At 43.6% G+C, this 19,407-nt stretch overlaps 1 protein-coding gene across 3 annotated transcripts in view; it reads right to left on the bottom strand.

The window, feature by feature from the left end:
* The window catches only part of Aff3 (ALF transcription elongation factor 3), a 534,054-nt gene that overhangs the window by 365,500 nt on the left and 149,147 nt on the right, over positions 1 to 19,407 (bottom strand). The window lies entirely within an intron of this gene.

Here is a 19,407-nt window from a genome sequence, read left to right on the forward strand (position 1 = left end):
CATTTGATTTATGGGTATTGATTTTATATCCTGCTACTTTGCTGAATTCATTTATTAGTTTTAGAAGTTTCCTGGTGGAATTTTTCAAGTCCTCTAAGTATAAAATCATGTTGTCGGTAAATAGTGATAGTTTGAATTCTTCTTTTCCAATCCATATCCCTTTAATTTCTTTCATCTAATTGCTCTAGTACAGGATAGAGGACGCATAGACAAACCCACATAAATATAGTTACCTCTCACTAGACAAAGGTGCCAAAAACATGTATTGGAGAAAAAAATAGCCTCTTCAACAAATGATGCTGGGAAAACTGGAAATCCATATGTAGCAAATTGAAATTAAACCCCTATCTCTCACCAGGCACAAAACTCAAAATGGATCAAAGACCTAAGAATTGGACCAAAGACTCTGAGCCTAATAGAAGAAAAAGTAGGCCCAAATCTTCATCATGTCAGATTAGGCCCCTACTTCCTTAACAACATCCCTAAAACATAAGAAATAAAATCAAGAATCAATAAATGGGATGGTTTCAAACTAAAAAGTTTCTTCTCAGCAAAAGAAACAATTAGTGAGGTGAATAGAGAGCCTACCGAATGGAAGCAAATTTTTACCACACGCACATCAGATAGAGCACTAATCTCCAGGAGATATAAAGAACTCAAAAAACTTAACACTATAAAAACAAATAACCCAATCAATAAATGGGTTAAGGAACTGAACAGAAACTTCTTAGAAGAAGATATATGATTGATCAACGAATATATGAAAAAATGTTTACCATCTCTAGCAATTAGGGAAATGCAAATCAAAACTACTCTAAGATTTCATCTCACACCAGTCAGAATGGCAGCTATTAAGAATATAAGCAATAAGTGTTGCTGGGGATGTGGGGAAACAGGCACACTCATACATTGCTGGTGGGACTGCAAATTGGTGCAACTTATCTGGAAAGCAGTATGGAGATTCCTTAGAAAACTTAGAATGGAACCACCATTTGACTCAGCTATACCACTCCAAGGTTTATACCCAAAGGACTTAAAAACAGCATACTACAGCATACTTAAAAACAGCATACATACTATGGCCACATCAATGTTTATAGTAGCACAATTCACAATAGCTAAATTGTAGAACCAATCTAGATGTCCTTCAATAGATGAATGGATAAATAAATTGTGGCATATATACACAATGGAATACTACTCAGCATTAAAAGAGAATAAAATCGTGGCATTTGCCGGTAAATAGATAGAGTTGGAGAATATTATGCTAAGTGAAGTAAGCCAGTCCCCAAAAAACAAAGGCCAAATGTTTTCTCTAATAAGTGGATGCTGATCCATAATGGGGATGGGGGGTGCATGGGAAGAATGGAGAAACTTTAGATAGAGCCAAGGGGAGGGAGGGAAGGAAGGGTGCATGGGGGTAGGAAAGACAGTGGAATGAGATGCTCATCATTATCCTAGGTACATGTATGAAGACATGAATGGTGTGACTCTACTTTGTGTACAACCAGAGAAATGAAAAATTGTGCTCCATTTGTGTACTGTGGACCGAAATGCATTCTGTTGTCATGTATAACAAATTAAAACGGACAAACAAATTTTTTTAAAAAAATCAATGGAACTTAATGAATATAAAAATACAACACATCAAAATATGCAGCATGCAGCTAAAGCAATGCTGAAAGGGAAATTTATAGTACTACATGCTTATATTAGAAAACAGGAAAAGCTCAAGTATTAGATGCAAAGATCCCCCATAAAAATATTAGCGCAGCCAATCCAACAGTATATAAAAAGAAGTATGCTCCACGACCATGGGGGGATTTGTTCCTGTGATGAGGAGACATCCTGAGGGATCTTTGTGTTGAGGGAACTCTTTGGTATTTGGACTGTCTTAACGTCCCATATCCTGGTTGTGATACTGCACTACAAAGATGCAAGATGTTAGCACTGCAGGAAAACAGGGGGAGGGTCTCCACGTACTATTGCTCACAACTGCACAGAGAACAACAAAGATAACGAAATGAAAAGTTTAACTAAAACATCTGCGGATACTGAAAGCCATTCAACTCCACCATCCGATTTTAAGTAATCTTATAAAAACGTCATGGTTGTTGATACTCGGGGGTAAGTTAAAGTCCTGAAAAGTAGAGACGGAGATTGTCTCTGAGTCTTGAACGGATGGGAGAAGCAGCATAAAAATTAAGTTTTTAAGTGACTTTTCAAAAAAGTCACTCTGAGGGGCTGAGGTCGTGGCTCAGGGGTCAAGCACTCGCCCAGCATATGCGAGGCCCTGGGTTCCATCCTCAGCACCACATAAAAATGAATAAATAAAATAAAGGTATTGTGTCCAGCTACAACTAAAAAATATATATTTTTTAAAGTCACCATGATTGTGAGACAGGTAACGAGGCTCCAACTTGGAAGCACGACCTATCTAAGGAAAGAACGTGTCTCAGAGGGTGGGTGAAGCGATGGAGCCAGCACAGCCCACAGAGGAGGGCAGAGCCCAGCCTCCCCCCAGCTCCTTCCAGGTAGGAAGAAGCCTTACCGGAATCTGTCCCTGACACCCTGTTGGTGAGGCCTCTGCACCCCTGGGTTGGAAGCACAGAGCTGAACTGACCCAGCTTCAGACACCCCAGCCCTGTTCTCCCTTCAGGGTGCTTAATGGGTAAATATTTAGAGATCCACGGCAAACCTGCTGTGTCACTGTGCGACTGAGGACACACACCCTGATAAAGATCATCACTGCCTCCGTGGCTGCCTTTGCTCTCTTCCCTTGAGCAGCCAGATCCTAGTCTATATTCTTTCCTATACTTTGACTCCTTTCCTGCTAAAGGGAACAAATCAGTGTTCTGTTTTCACCTATCAGTCTCGTTGGTATAGTTGTGTTAGTTTACTTGTCTGAGTCCCTTCTTAAAAGTTTGGTGGCAAAATTAGCCTTCTGAGCTCGAGACACAGTGTGTGGCCTGTGGCCAGCTCACCCCTAGAATGGCACCAACCACAAGGGGCCTCCAAAAGCCCGGCCTACAGTCACAGTGACGCAGTCCCTCGGTCTTGTGGGCCAGTGTGATCTTTCCAAACCTACTAGTTATTCCTCTGCCCCAACCACCAAATTAGACATGGTGCTTTGTTCTTTGATTTTATTAACACAATTACCCTGTGATGAATAGGAGTGTACATGCAATTTTTATTACTGGCAAATGAAATAATTTGGTGTTTTTCTTTAACAAAACAATCAAGATTTTAAAATTGTTATTATCGTACAAACAATGAAATTATTTTCCTTCAACACCAGACTAATTTAGGACTGATTTTACGCTTACATTGAGTTTATCATACGCAAGGCCTTCCCCATCCCCTTCCATGTCCCTGGCTTAGGATTCCTACCTAGTCTACAAATGCCCAGTGCTCAAGCAAACTGTTAGAAAATAGCAACTACCTTAAAAGGGCTTAACAGATCTGCATTTTAAAGACAAAGGAAAACTCACCTGGAAGTAATGACCACATATTAAAATCTATACCAATGAAATACCGCCTAAAGGGTCATTTGTTATGAATGGGAAAAAAAAGCCTCAGAATTGAGGAATGACAGTCTCAACAGAAAATGAAGAATGGCGGGGAATATAATCAGGAACATTCAATGGAGATTTTTTAAAATGTTATTGAAAAATCAAATATTTATCATGATATTTATGTGGAAAATAATTGATCTTGATTTAAGTAATTTCATTAAGATAAATATAAAATGGGGGGAAGATCGGAAACAGATTAACAGCACTCTATGGAAAATTGATTATGGAACGGAATTAAATTAGCTTAATGATGTTCCCTCAGGAACTTCATGAAAATTAATTCACGCTGGGCCAATTCTGATTAAAATATTTATATTCATAACCTGGGAGTCAAACTGTCCTCCACTCCTGATGACATCGATGAGTTTCTGGAACTCTCTGTTCTCTCAGATATTGAGAGCCTGCCTCCTTCCAATTCTTTTCCCAACCTCAACTGTTTTTTTCCCATACCTCACCCTTGTACAAAGGTAATCCCCAAGATTCTGCCCTCGGGCCCCCTCATATAAATTCCACCTCCCTGGGTTCTCTCCTGATGGGCTTTGCTCTCCTTCCACCCCCTCCTCACTTACTGATGATTTCCATCTATGTCTGCCCATCCTTCCTCCCAAGTGCCAGCTCTACATCTCCAGTGCCTGCTAGATTCTCTCCACAAGGATGTTCCATTGAAGAGCCATTCAGATCTGGTATCTTTCTCCATCACCCACTGGACTTGGGGGTGTGCTGGAGCTGGTTCCACCCAGCCTGTGAAATGATCCTGTGCACCTCTTCCCAACTCCAAGTTCACTGCCACCTGCTGGTGACAGGCGAAAATGGCCCCAGTGAGAGTATTTACACCACAGAAATTGGCAAGTGCAACACATCCGAGTCCTTTCTCCCTCAGATATGGAAGTAGGGCACAACTTATGAGGCACCACCATGCCCAAGTCACACAGCATAAAAACTTGGGAGTAATTTGGGGAACCTCAGCAAACGTTACCCTCCATACTTAACGAATTATCACGTTACTTGTATTCTATTTGTGAAATGTCTCTCATATCCTCCTCTTTCTTTATGGACTCAATGATACTGTCTTAGTTCAAGCCACACTAACCAGTATATGCCTTGACTATTGCAATAGTTTCCTAACTGGCCTCTCTGGCCACCACCCGGCCCTCACACAGCCACGGTATCTTTCCATACAGCTTGGAACATACCATTCTGCTGCAATGTCTCACCGTTTTCTAAGAAATAAAATAGCAAATCTTCAGCTAGTCATTAATCCTTCTGGGCTCCAAACCCCTTAGCAAGCACTTTCTCCCATCTGTCTATGCCCTGTCCCTTGGCTTCCCCTAACCTGAAATATCTTCATCTTTGTCCCCCTCTCAGGACCCACTGAGCTGAGAGGACTCTTTCTGGATCTCCCTAATAGGAACACATTATTCCTTCCCTTAAAACCACCTTTGCTTGCCTCACTACTGTGTTCTTCTGACTGGTGCTCCAGAGACTCATGTGTGCCAAACATGGCAACCGATTAGCATCTTTTCCCATCAGTTTTTAAAACCTGATTTTGCCCTTCAGCGGCGGAGATTCTGTTTTCCTTTCAACCATGTATTTTCTTCATTTTTGCTTCTCTAACCCAATTTTAATTATCCCCAAACCGTAAGCATTTAAGAGTTAAGAATGCCTACTCTCTGTCACAATCATGAAAGGATATTTAACCCCAGGCTGGGTGTTCCCAGTGCCTGCAATTAAAGCAAATCCACCCCGCTTTGGTTGACTCTATGATTAAAAAATAAAATGGTTTCATTACAGATAATTCAGTTGACATTTTTGCTTTTGTACAACTTGGGAGTTGAGATGGCTTTCACTACCCCGGAATCATTTAGTATGCAGAACATGGAGAAAAACAAAGCAGGGGATGCCATCAACACGGATGAGTCATGGGTAAAACAAGAAGTGAGCTGTGGGGAGGGAAGTGGGGTTTGTTATGAAATACCTGAGGGCAGCCATGGCAGCTCCTGGCTGGGGAAGGCTTCACCTCCTGGTGCCCTTCCCTCTTCCCCCTTCCTATGCCCCACCTCGTCCCCCAACTCCTAAGCAGTTACCGTGACAGCCGTCTTAGTTATGTGCAAAAATTGAGCAACGTGCCAAGCAAGATAGCCACAGGGTCCAAGTCCTGGGTAAGAGCCGATGAAAAGGAAGAAAAAGGTCATGTGAGGTAAGAAAGGGCCCTGGGGCCTGGAGAGCCATGGAGCTGGCCATCTATTCCCACACGCTCTGTGTCTGTGCGGAGAGCCCAGAGGCGGGAATGTGGGCGTGGACTCCTAATTTCTGCTCTCCCCATGGCTCAGGAAATAGGGTGGGAGATGGCCCAGGTGCCCCCCTCCTGTCTCTACTGTCACGACTCCTGCAGTGCCCAGTACTGGGGTGCTCCATTTCTACCTTCCTAGGTGACACTCATGCTCATTTCCTCTTTTGGTAACTGGTCATCCAATGTCGCCTTGAACAAAATAGAAGCCTTGGTAGAAAGATCCACGTTTGGACAATTTCTTTGGCCAGTGGGGTCCAGCTTAAATTTCTTGGTCTACAAAGGCAGATGATTTCTTGGTTTTTCTTAGACTTTCAAAATTCTTGATTTTTTCATTGACACGGTAATTGCACGTATGTATGGGGTATCGAGTGATGGTGTGTGAGGATCGGATCACGGTAAATGGCATATCTATCACCTCAAACGTTTATCATTTCTTTCTTTGTGTTAGGAACATTCAGATCCTCTCTCGAGCTATTTCGAGATACACAATTGGTGGCTGTCAACTGAAGTTAAAACCCAGTGTGCCACAGAAAATTAAAAGTCACTCCTCTTATCCCCCTGCACCCTGTACCCACTAACCACCCTCCCTCCCTCCCCTGGCCCTGGGCCCTTCCGAGTCTCTAGTAACCACTCTTCTGCTCCCTACTTCTACGAGATTGACTTTTTTAGCTTCCACAACACACATCTTTCTGTGCCTGAATTATCTCAGGTATTTTTTTAATTAATGGAAAGTTATTAATCTGAAAACCTTAAAATCTGTACCATTTCTATCAGGTCACCTAGATGCAAATTTTAACATTAACAAAGAGCTACCAATACAATAATTGTAGCATTTCTGAGTATCTCTTTTTATCTTTTCTTTTCTTTCTTTTTTTTTTTTTTTTGTATTTATGGCCTTTGAAAATCTACATAGAATTATCACAATAGTACTAAACATTTAGGTAGCACTGTCCTCTGAAGAAACACATTTGCACGTTTTATCGACTTCAATTTCACAACAGCTTTCTGGGCCCCACCCCTGGACTCTGCACAGGAGGAAACCTGATGTCCCACAACAGCGGACAAACGGTACCCCTGTTCTGAGGGGCAAAGCCGTTACCTATGCCCTGCGGCTCTTCTGCGGGGCATTTACATTTACTCTACGATGGACAATTGACTGGTCCCTGCACTCTTACAGCCCTGAAGGAGGACGAGTCCCCATCTCCCCCAGTTAACCTCACCTGCAACCCAGAGATGGCCCTTCTCTTTCTGTCCTTCACCTGACTCCCTCTCCTGACCATGTTTCCTTCCCCTTTTAAATGGGTCTGTTCTTCTACATCTTGAAACCCTCCTGACTGTTGCTTCCTAGAAATGTCTCCTTCCCACCTTGCTACCTCCCCTGCCCACCCCTGTCCCTCTCCCCTCCCTCTCCCCTCCCCTGTATCCTTCCTTTCCTTTCTTTCTTACTAAACTCGGTTTAAATCACAGCCTCTTTATCATCATCGCCCACCCACTGACTTTGAAATCCCTCACCATCCCATCTGACTTAGTGCTTTCCAAACTAGAACTATTTTTACCCCTCTCACAAAAGTTCACTATGACCTTTTTGCCACCAATAAGACCTTTCTCACACTTGACACAATTCTCTCCCTTCCTGGAGTCTGTGTCTGCTCCAAGAAAGAGTTTCTTAGCTTCCACTCTCCTGTCTCTAAATCCCCTTCTTGAGCCAATGCGTGTTCAGTGGGCGACGATCGTGTCTAGACTTCGTCTCACCCACCTCCCTCCTGACTCCAGATGCTCCCTACCGTCAAACCAGCTTCTCCACCTTCATGAGCATGTAACTCGCACTTTTCCAATTTCCTAAGCAGCTGCATCCATGTAGGGTTCAAATCGCATTCCTGCCTGGTCCAGGGGATTGTTGCAATGATCAAATGGGTTTTTAAACGTGTCAATACTATACTTGCATAAGTACTGCCAGACCAACTATCCTGGCACCCTGTTCCTCTATGTGCTCTTCCCGTAACTAGGCTGAAGCCCAAGTCTTCTCCCTTCACCACCTATCTTAATTCAGATATTTCCATTTCTCCCTCCTCGATCCAGTCTGACACCCTGAAAATAATTTTTCTACAACTTAATTCCACTTCCTGTCTTCCCCTTTCTTAAACTGATTATGGCCCCACTGTGCTCAGGGAAAATGCCCAAACCCTTCTGGCGGATGTCCAAACTTTCCACAATACAACCTTTTCTTTCTAGCCAGAACTGTCTCCAATGAATCCAAAACCACAACCCCCCCGCTCCTGGATGGAAATGACGTGTCTCCCCTGAAGGCTGAAGGCTCCTTGAACATAGATGTCTTCCACTTCTCGGTGTAAATCATACCGTGTAGTTCACTGTTGACGGAGCATGTCATGTTTGATCCATTGTGTGCTAAAATCTCTAAGCAGGATAATATGACCATAAAATATAACTGAAGGTCATTCTGGATTAACTAATAACTCATCATCTAGCCCTTCACTGGGGAGTCAGACCCAGGGCCAAACCAAAAATTCGGCAACAAAAGTCCATGTACTCATTGGGGGTTTCAGCTCAGGACGAATGTCCTGGATATGTATCCTGAGGCCCAGGGAGACGCTTGATGGTAGAAACAGAAGAAAACGATTCAGGTTGATTTCCAATGTCTGAACCATGAGCAGGAAGCCAAAAGAATTTGATGTGTCTGTGCTTTTTAAAGACAGAGAAGTCTAAATCTATCCACAGGTGGAACAGCCCAGGTAGGATCCCATGAAGACAGAGTCCTTCCCAGCAGCACAGTGATCTCTCAGCCCAGGGCTGGCTGACCACCCGCCTGAAGGCTCATGGCTCCAAGAACACTGACAGCAGGGGACTACCATTTGTGGCATCATCCAGAATGTATCCTAAGGAGTGGCCCCTCCAGGCTTCCTAGATCCACCAGGCCACAGGGAGACCAAAATATCTATCCACAAAAACACCGTGGACAGCAGCAAGTTCAAGAGAATGATTTATATTCAGAGCTGCTCTTGTTGGCTAAACTCTAGATTGAGGTGAGCCTCAGGCGATGTCCTCCCCCCCACCCCCGCCTTGTCTACACAGGGGCAATTTTATGGGAAACATGGTGGGGGATGGGGGTGAAGGAGCTCAGAAAAAGACAAAGAGTGACACCGGGCACGGGGTGTCATGGAGTAGCAATATTACTTTGCTTTCGTTGTGGATGGTCTTTTAATTCATTAGTTCTTTTATTCAAAGTATGATTGCTGGCTCTTTGTAGTCAACTAGGAACATTCAGGGTCCAGGGATACAGCAATAAATAAGACAGACACAGTTCTGCTTTTACTGAGGAAGCAGGCAATAACCCTGCAAATGAATGATAATCGCAGAGGGTGGCATAAGTGATATGAAGAATTTATAACAGACTGAAGGGAGTGGAAAATGACCGTAGGGTGGTTGGGGACTTTCACAGTCAATAAAAGACAGGAAGAGTCAGGGACGTGTTCTCAACCCCTCAGCAGCTCCTGCAGGAGGGCATCATCCTGTAACTGTAGGTCCGTGGCCAGCCCTGCCCTGCCTCGCTTGTTCATTCTTCTGTCAAGCCTGGGGCCATCACACAAAGGCAGTGCCTCCACCCCCATCTGTGGCTGTGCCAGCAGATCCTAGAGAACATGCCAGAACGGTTTGCTCTTGACGTACTTGATCTGATCAGAATGGACCCGAAGACAACAAAGTCTTTATTATTATTATTATTATTATTATTATTATCATTAATTTTTTTTTGCCTAATGTGATTTACAAACACTTAGCTCCACATCACCTTCAGCTGCTCTGAGTGTTCCCTGAAGGCAGAGCTGCTGTTTTAGTTTTCTCCAGCAGCACTTACCATGTGCTAACTCTGCTCCTGGGTCTTGTTATCACAACACAGATGCACCTAGAAAGTATTTCACCCGCTCCCTTGAAAGGCAGTTCTTGGTTACATGGGATTCAAGCAGGGTATGCCAGCCTTCTGTTGCTATAAATGCTACACCTGGTTTTCAGCAACAGGCTTATTTTAGCTTTTGGAAGTTCCAGTCCATGATCGGTTGGCCTCGTTGCTTTGGGTCTGTGGTAAGACAGACTATCATGGCGGGAACTGGTGGTGGATCAAAACCACTCACCTCACAGCTGGAATCAAAAGAGTGAGGTGGGAGGAGTCTACAATCCCTTTGGGACCATGTTCCCAATGACCTAAAGACCTCCCGCTATGCCCCACCACTTAAAGGTCCCACTACCTCGTGACAGTGCTACCTGGGGACCAAGCCTGTAACACAGGGGGCTTTGCAGGGACATTCCAGGTCTAAATATTAGCAGAGGGAAATCAGAGATCCTCAGGACTTCTACACCTTCCTAATTATTTTAAGCCAGGTAGAAACAGGCGCAGATAAGGCTTTGCCTTCCCACCACCTATATCCATTCAGAATACTTCCTAAATACTGTTTACCTATAGGTGCAGAGATCACACCTAAGATATATGATACTACTTTATTTTCTTTTATGCACATAGGAGGAAAAGTCATTTAAAACAGACCCAAATGTCTTTTAAGTTTGATACCCAGAAATCTGTGTAGCAGGGGACTGTAATTATAAATCCAGTTATGTGAAATAATTCTGACCATTTCAATTTGGGTCTATAAAACTGTACTACCTAAACCCTAATTTCCAGATCCTGTGCATATTAGAAGAAAAAGTAGGTCCAAGTCTCCATCATATCAGCTCAGGAATAGCCTTCCTCAATAAAACTCTTAAAGCATAAGAAGTAAAATCAAGAATGAATAAATGGGGTGGCATCAAACTAAAAAGCTTCTTCACAGCAAAGGAAACAATCAAGAACATGAACAGAGAGCCTACAGAATGGAAGAAAATCTTTACCACCTGCACCTCAGACAGAGCATTAAACTCTAGGAAATACAAAGAACTTAAAAAAAAAATAGCCCAATCAATAAATGGGCAAAGGAACTGAATGGGCACGTAACAGGAGAAGAAATACAAATGGACAACAAATATGTGAAAAAATGTTCAACATCTCTAGAAATTAGAGAAATGCAAATTAAAACTATACTGAGATTCATCTCACTCCAGTCAGAATGACAATTATCAAGAATACGAATAACAATGAATGTTGGTGAGGAAAAAGGTTCACATTACTGGTGGGACTTCAAACTGGTGCAACCACTCTGGAAATCAGTATGGAGATTCCTTAGAAAACTTGGAATGGAAACACCTTTGACCAGTTATCCCACTCCTTGGTCTATACCCAAAGGACTTAAAATCAATATACTACAGTGATGCAGCCACATCAATGTTTATAGGACCTCAATTCAGTATAACCAAGCTATGGAACCAACCTAGGTGCCCTTCGATAGTTGAATGGATAAAGAAAATGTGACATATATACACAATGGAATATTACTCAGCTATAAAGAAGAATGAAATTGTGTCATTTGCCAGTAAATGGAGGGAACTGGAGAATATCATGCTAAGTGAAATAATCCAGTCCCCCAAAGACCAAAGATCGAATGTTCTCTCTGATATGAGGATGCTAACCCACAACAAGGTAGAGTAGGGAGTGGAAGTACACAAGTTCATTGGATTAGACAAAGGAGAATGAAGGGAAAGGAGGGGGCGTGGAATAGGAAAGACAGTGGAATGAACTGGACATGACTTTCCTATGTTCGTATAGGAACACATAACCAGTATCACTCCACATCGTGTTCAGCCACAAGAAGGGGATCAAAATTGCAGAGGGTTGCACCCCATGTATGGATAATATGTCAAAATACACCCTACTGTCATGTGCATCTAAAAACGACAAATTTTAAAAAAGAGGGAAAAAATAAATCCTAACTGCCTAATTCTAATTTTGGTTGTTATTGTTTGGGTTGGTTGTTGTGGTTTTAAGCAGATCCTTTTAGTGGAAATCACTGCTACAGGTACAGTTACCTTATGTGTATTCTGTCTCTGCAGCTATTGTTTTAATTAGTTTGCCTGCTTGGAAGCTGGCCTTTTTTTATGGCCTGCTCTAGGGCATGGGTCTCTGCAGAGGGTTCCTCTTCTGGAACGCAGGCCTTAATGAGCCATTTCAGTAATGAGAGCCCTGTATTGAGCCTGTGCACCCAAGAAGCCCCAAGCAGCAGAAATGCTCATGAATTCCTGAAGCTGCCTTCTGAATTTGCATTTAAACATAACTCCCAAAGAAGAACGATTTCACCTGTGATTTTCTGAGTTGGGGTGGTAAGGGACTTTGGATATTGGATCTGTGCGACTTATGGTAATACCATAGAGGTAAATGAAAGTCAAATGCGTCGCAATGTAAATGCATATGTCTTCTCTCGGGGTCTATTTTCTACCAGAGCTTGTTTTATGTTCTTCCTGTAAGCAACATATAATGCAAAAAGAATTTTGAATTAAGTGAATCCTTACAATTCCTATTTGATTAACACGATCTGATTATTCCTCATCTCCCGGTTACCTAGACTTCGCTTTGCAAGGGGTGGGATTTTTAGTCGGTGCCTGGTGACTTCATACAATGAGTTGAAACCAATCTAATTTAACACCTGTGTGCTCATCAATAAGTGTACTCAAGCACAAAAGTGAGCGCCGTGTTGAGCGATTTTGACACTGACTGCGTGACAACTGCAGATTCTGTATCCAAACACTCGCAGACAAGAAGCTAATTGCAGTGATAAAAGGTACAGCAGTAAAAGCATGAGTAATCGCTGCCGTGATCCAAAGATAACCCACTCTCCTTTACCACCGGGTGCCGTGGCATTCATTTAAAACTCTCGCTACCCCATCTGACAACCTTTTGTCTCTCTGGCCAATGAAAATGGAAACAGCTTTCAGGACGGTGCCTGCCACAGCAAAGGTTCTCCTGCGAGCTCAGGGATTTTGTTCAGCAGTTGAGTCTAAAATAAATGCAAAAGCTGACATTTGTCATCACACTGCAGAAATGAAAGCCTAATTAATGTGATTGGTTGGAATCCCTTCTCCCACGCCCACCCCCTGGTACCCATGCAGAATACTGACATACTGCCTTCCCAAGTTGTGACACACGTAACAAACTACCAGGGTGAGTGACGTTGTGGGAAGCCCATGGATAGCAAGCCCTGTGGAGTATGGCAAAGCGGAAACAGATCACAGGGGTGCCATCAGGGTGGCATGACTAACGGAGGATTTCCCGGAATATGGAGCTCAACTCATGAAGGAATATTAAGATCGTCCACCTGAAAGAACCAGGGCCATGTGGGCCAACCCGGAACACCACCGGAGCCTGGCAATCCCATCAACCCACTTGTAAGCCAAGGTCAAGGTGATTTCACGCTTCACAAAAGCTCTCGGGGTCTTTTCTCTTGACCGTCATCAGGCTGGAGAGCAATATGCGGCTGACCTGATGCTAGAATCCACCCAGGTCCACCAAATTTAAACCCCAAGACTTGGGGTAGAATTGGATATTCTTCAGCATCACCCAGAGCAAAGGAAAAATCCAGCCACATATTGAAATTATCCAACCCAACAGACAGAATGATTTTACTCAGCTTTTCTGGGATACACCTGCTTATGAAATATTAATGATGTCAGCAAGAAGTTCTTCTGATCCTAAATCTAGGGGTGCGGCCTGCTGTGCCCGATCACGGGCATACATAGGTAAACTCACTTCCAGCAAATCAACTAGTTTCCTATGGCATTTTACCAATGAAGTGGAAGTACAGTGAAGAGGTTTATAAAATCTGGACTTTCACACATCCAGTTTCCTTGAGGTGTGCATTAGGGGCACCCAGGAGGAGACGCTGGGTGTTTCCACGTCGCACCAACAGGCAGTAGCTGAGATGCACTGCGTGACACCTGAGCTCCGTGGACACAGCCTACTTTGCTGACGTCTCCTTACACTCTCTCCTCATTTCCTGTACCTCCTTACGCACTTCTCTCCCCTTTTTCTTTCTTTCTTTTTTTTTCCCTCAAGCCACCCTTCTAGATTATAAAAGTAATGCATCCAGGAACATCCAGAGAAATTCTGGAAGGGTTCATCCATGGAGATAGAAAACTAAAATGCATTTCGAAAAGCTAGGAAATAAATTCTGAAAGTAACATTTACTGAGATGAAGGCCCAGAAAGTAACCCAGACACCCAGGTCCACCCAACCAGCCAGTGACAGAGCCAAGAACCCACCTTCTGGGTGCCTGCCCAGGGTTTATCTACACGGCTCCTTACAGTGCCAGGAGGAGGTTAATAGCAACTCTACTCCAAATTAAATTCTATCAGATATAATAGATTTCTAGTGGGAATACTTCAGAAATGAAAAAGCATTTCCAATTTAAATTAAATTTCCAATTAAGTCACAGGGAACTGTACTTCAATAAGAACCTGTTTTACTTTACCCCTTTATGATAAAAAAAAAAAATCACTTTTTTTTTCTTTGTGGTTACAAATGAAGAGTTTTATGCAAAATGATTCATTTTCACCTCTGATTAAAATGCTTCTGATTTTAGGTTTGGAGATGAGAATCTGAGGTCCAACGAGGCAATGAAATGGTATGGAATAGCCCTAATACGTACATATACACACGTCTAGGGAAAAGGTTCTTTGCAGCTATCAGATTTGCAATTTCTGCAAAAGATTATTAATGCCTCTTCCAGGCAGAGCTGAGGTTCTGGCAAAATGAAGGAATCCTTACTCCAGAATCTCGTTACCCTCAACAGCCCCTAAATCTCTTCAGCTCACACAATCGCTTTTAAAATGCACAAAGGAAACCCACAAGACCCAAAAAGAAAAGGAAACTTTGGGTCTCGCTGGGAGATCAGGCAGCAATTCATTTACTTCTGCGGTGATGAAAACTTGATGTAAAATGTTATGCTGCATTTCGAGTAGTCTGCGCTTCTCGTGGATGTTGTCGGCAGAGAGACCACTGCCCTCGTCCCTCTCTCCCCCCTACCTTTTCCCTAAAAGAGCTTTACATTGACTTGACTTGAATCTTGCTAGCAAGCTGCTTCTTCTGAATTCAAGCGACTGCAACTGAAATTATTCTACCCAAGAGGAAGAAAAAGCAGAAAGCCAATTTAACATTGGTTTTCAAATACTTCAGGGATACTCAGAAGAAGGTGGGAGCCAGAGGAAGCGGTCTTTGAACTACAGCATGAAGCATCTGAGCTTGCTCTAAAGCTGTACTTCCTGACTTAAGGAGTTCATAATAGGAAACTGAGAGACGGAGGGATCTTTTCTGGAGATTTTAAAAATAGGAGCCAGGCTGGTTGGTGTGCACCTATAGGTGTAGCTATGCCAGAGACAGGTGAGAGAATGGCTTCAGCCCAGGAGGGCCAGCCTGGGCAACATAGTGAGATCTTGTCTCAAAAACAAGACAGGAAAAAAAAAAATATGTAGGAGAGACATAAATGCCTGAGATGGCTTGGGCTTAGTTCTGCCTGAAGTCAGAGGGATGCATCTGAGGGGCCCTCCAGTCTTGCACATCCAAGGTCACGGCTGGCATGTCAGGACTTGGGACTCTAGCCCAGGACACCTAGAGTACAGGGGCAGAGTCAGCTAATACATCCCGCAGCCTCCCCATCTCTCGGCCGGCCTCCAAGGCCACTGGGTCACTTGGCCTGCTCCTGTCTGAGGCTGGGAAGGGGCTTGCCCCAGGGAGGAGGGCTCTGCTGCCCACTGTATCCCCAGCCTCCATCAGTCCCACAGAGATCCAAGAATAACAAAAGCAGTTCTCCTGGGGGAGCGGGAACTTTGTAAAAAATCAGTATCTAACTTGGCAGTGCTTGTGCTTCTTTCTCTGCTCTTCAGGAAAGGGAACAGCCCAGTTCGCCTCCCAAAATAAATGACTGGACTGGTCTTTGTCTTCCTTTTTGCTGGACAACACTGTCCCCACTTAGAATAGAGATGTCTGCAGCCATAGACCTTCAGATTGGGTTCAGAAGTCTCTATGTGAGTCCTAAAGTGGGGCCTTGGGGGGGGCCCTTAGTAGCTGGAGGCTCTGCTCCCCCCACGTCCCACCCACCTTGTCCTCACAGACTTGGAGATGCACCATGGGAAACATGTGGTCAACCCTGCCTTCAATGCATGCTCCTTAGCCTTAGCTCCCAAGTGATCGCTCAGCTTCTGCGAGAGTCCTTCCAGGAGAACGCTCATCGCCACCCCACTCAGCCCACCCCAAAGCTGTCTTGTTCCAAAGAAGGCTGCAGAACTCTCACTTGAGGACCTGATGCAGAGAGCATTCACCTGGGCGGCACAGCGCAAAGTCACCTGTGCTGGCCATTTCCTCTCAGGTTAGGAGCAGAGTTGCTATCAGATCAGTGCCACCTGCCCGCCCCCCTTCTAAGAAATAAGATAATCTTCAAAGTATGTCTGAATATATGTCACAAGTCATGACTGCTCACACCTCTCTGACCCACAGGAACCACAAATCTAAATGGGATAATCTTTCTATGCATGAGGATGCCTGTCGTAAAGCCAAAGTCCCAGCAAAAGACAAAAGATCCTAATATCTCAGTAGGAAAAGGATTTAGAAAATGCTCACATTATTGTTTTTATAACATTGCCAAAAATCACTTAATGGTTAATAAGAGAGAGAGAGAGAGAGAGAGAGAGAGAGAGACACCAAAGCCCTAACGAGTACCACCTGACAGTGGAAATCATTATCAATCTCTAAGAACACAGGCCTGGCAGCCGATATGATAAACTGCACAGCTGGACCTCGTCAGGATGATGGACAATCACAATCACCCCCCCACACACACACACACACCAGGACAAACCCAAGGTGCCATGGGTCTGCACCAGGGAAGAGATGACCAATTGCCACAACCTGACGTCTTGTTTAAATCCTTAAGGTGATGGTATTAGGAGGTGAGGTCTTAGGTGAGGGCTTGAAGATGATTCGATCATAAGGTTGGAGCCCTTATGAATGAGATTAGTGCCCTGATAAAAAGATGCTCCAGAGAGCAGCCTGGCTCTTCTGCCACTCAGGGACACAGAGAGAAGGTGTGATCTATGAGGACCCGGCCCTCTCTAGACATCGAATCGACTAGTATCTTCACCTTGGACTTCCCAGCCTCCACCACTGCAAGAAATAAATGTTTTAATCATGGTATTTTCGTTATAGTAATCCCCAAACAGACTAAAACAGCAACTAATATGTTAAAGGGCAGGTAGTATAGGAACCGAGTACCTAAGGGCCCTCCAATTGGAACTGACGAATGCGGCGGTATGATTTACATCCGTCAAACATCTGGGAGGGTGGAAGCAGCATTTCTCTTTAGTAGACACATCTGTGACCCTCATTCATTCCTCCCAATGGGGACTGGGAAGAAGGGGTCCTCCTGTTGCCCACTGACCCCTGCGGTGCCTCCTGCACAGCAGGTGTCCAATACACACTTGTACTGAACCGGAACTGTGTGTTTCAAGGGAAAAGTCAGCCTCTGAGGAGTAGCCTGTTTTAGCAAGAGGTCTCCTGTGAGAGGTGCCTTTGTTAGAAAAGGAGTCAGAGGGCTGGTCACAAGCTCCAAGCAGCTACAGATCAGAGCCGGGAGGGAAGGTTTGGGTTCAGTCAGGAGTCTTGTCAGCCAGGAGGAGGGACCACTGCATGTCCATGGAGTGGAGAATTAACGGCCTCTCCGCCCTTTTTTTAAGTTTCTTTCTTCTTTACCTTTAAAAACACTCACTTCCTAGTTCCACTATCTCTGTATTCAATGTGTTCTTCGCTGCTGCAAATGCACTGTTGGAACTCCCAGGATTACTGAGAACTTGAACCCCATAAGTACAAGCAACGTAGATAAGCAAAGACCACACTCCTCACTATCTCTAGTTCCAACTCCGCCTCTCAGCATGATCGGGGGCCCTTAATTAAATCTAAGTTACCAGCCAATTTGGGGGTGATGTGAAAACTCATGACAATGTCCTTGGGTTTACAGCACCATTACCACTATGGCCAGCTATTCAGCCGCAGCTACTGCCAGACCTAAGCTAACAGAAGATTCCGAGTTTCACAATCAGCATAGCAGCATCACTTAGGGAAATAAATGTTGCGCTGTCGCCTTTCCCCGGCGGTTCAGCAGCCTCATTTCCGCCTCAAGGGCCGTCTGGCACGCCTGGCCCTGGTGCCAGGACTGAAGACACCAGATAAGTCCTCGCAGACACACTGTCAACGAGTCCATGTTTTCTCTCCCTTAAGTGCAGATATAATTGACACTCTGGCACAAATGTGCACGAGGTGGCAATTAGAGAGAGAGCACATCTCAGAAACAACTGCACCAGCAGGACACGAAGAAAGGCAACGATTTCTCTTTCCCAATACGTGACAATTTTTAGATTTCAAAGGAATAATAGACAGAAACACCCCATGAAAGGATTTGATTTGGGGCAATTGCCTTTCTCGTCCTCATTCCATTAATGCCAGCTTGGTTGGCCTTACGCACAGGGCCAGGTATTTTCTTCTTATTTAGTACTCCCTGGGCAGTTATTATCTCTATCAATTTTCTTTTATCCAGATCAATTCTATTAAAAATATACGCCTTTCAGTCACTGCGTTTTATTTAACCCAAACTGTCTCTGACATAACATGCTTTTATTCGGTCGAAGGCACCTTTAAGTAACAGAGTTATTTTCTTTAAACATATAAGTTGTTTCGGATGATAAAGGTAATTCAGGTTCATTGTAAGAACAAACTGTGAAAGAGTAAAAAGAGCTTAATAACCCTAATGCCACCACTCAAGATAACGGGCTATATTTATAAAATTGGAATCATCCTCTCTAACACTTTGTATGTACTTATTTTTCAGTTAACATATCATGAAAATTTTCTCATAATATTAACTCCTCCTGCCTTTCTCCTGTAGTTGTACATGGATAGCATGCTTTTATTGTATTTGTTCTATTTTTAAGTGGTGTTAAGGATCGAACCCAGTGCCTCACATGTGCAAGTAGCTCTGCCACTGAGCTACGGCCCCAGCCCCCATTAACTCCCTTTTAAAATCATGTTTTAATGTCATATGGGTCAGAGATTTTTCTCCAAGCCTTGATGAGTTCAGTGACACCAATATGTGATCCTATAGACAAACTTTCAGATTTCTTGGCTCATACTCCAAATTGCTCTTCAGAAAAACTGACAACATAAACTTCTAGAAGTTTAGACGCCTGCTTCCTAATCCTTCACGAATTTTCAATTTTTAACAATTTGATAGGTAACATGTAATGACAAGGACATTTTCATTTGTGTCTTTACATTCATTTTTCCATACAGTTTTTGGGCAACTGAGAATCTTCTTTTGTGAACTGTCTGCTCAAGACATTTGCCTATTTTTCTTCCATCACATTGGATGTTATTTTTTTTTCAAATTGATATTTGGGAGTCCTTTATCTCTAAAGGATCTTAGCAGGTGGTTTGAATTTTTTTCCCAGTTTGTTATTTGTCTTTAAATGGAAATCAAGTTTTTAAAACTAAAATGCATAGGAACTGATATCTGTGTCATTTCTTATGTGAACTTCAAGATATCAGTGGAAATCTCTGTATTTTCA

Source organism: Marmota monax, unplaced genomic scaffold (assembly GCF_021218885.2).
Source record: "Marmota monax isolate L192 unplaced genomic scaffold, Marmota_monax_Labrador192_F-V1.1 WCK01_AAM20220418_F8-fsc00210, whole genome shotgun sequence".
Taxonomy (NCBI): domain Eukaryota; kingdom Metazoa; phylum Chordata; class Mammalia; order Rodentia; family Sciuridae; genus Marmota; species Marmota monax.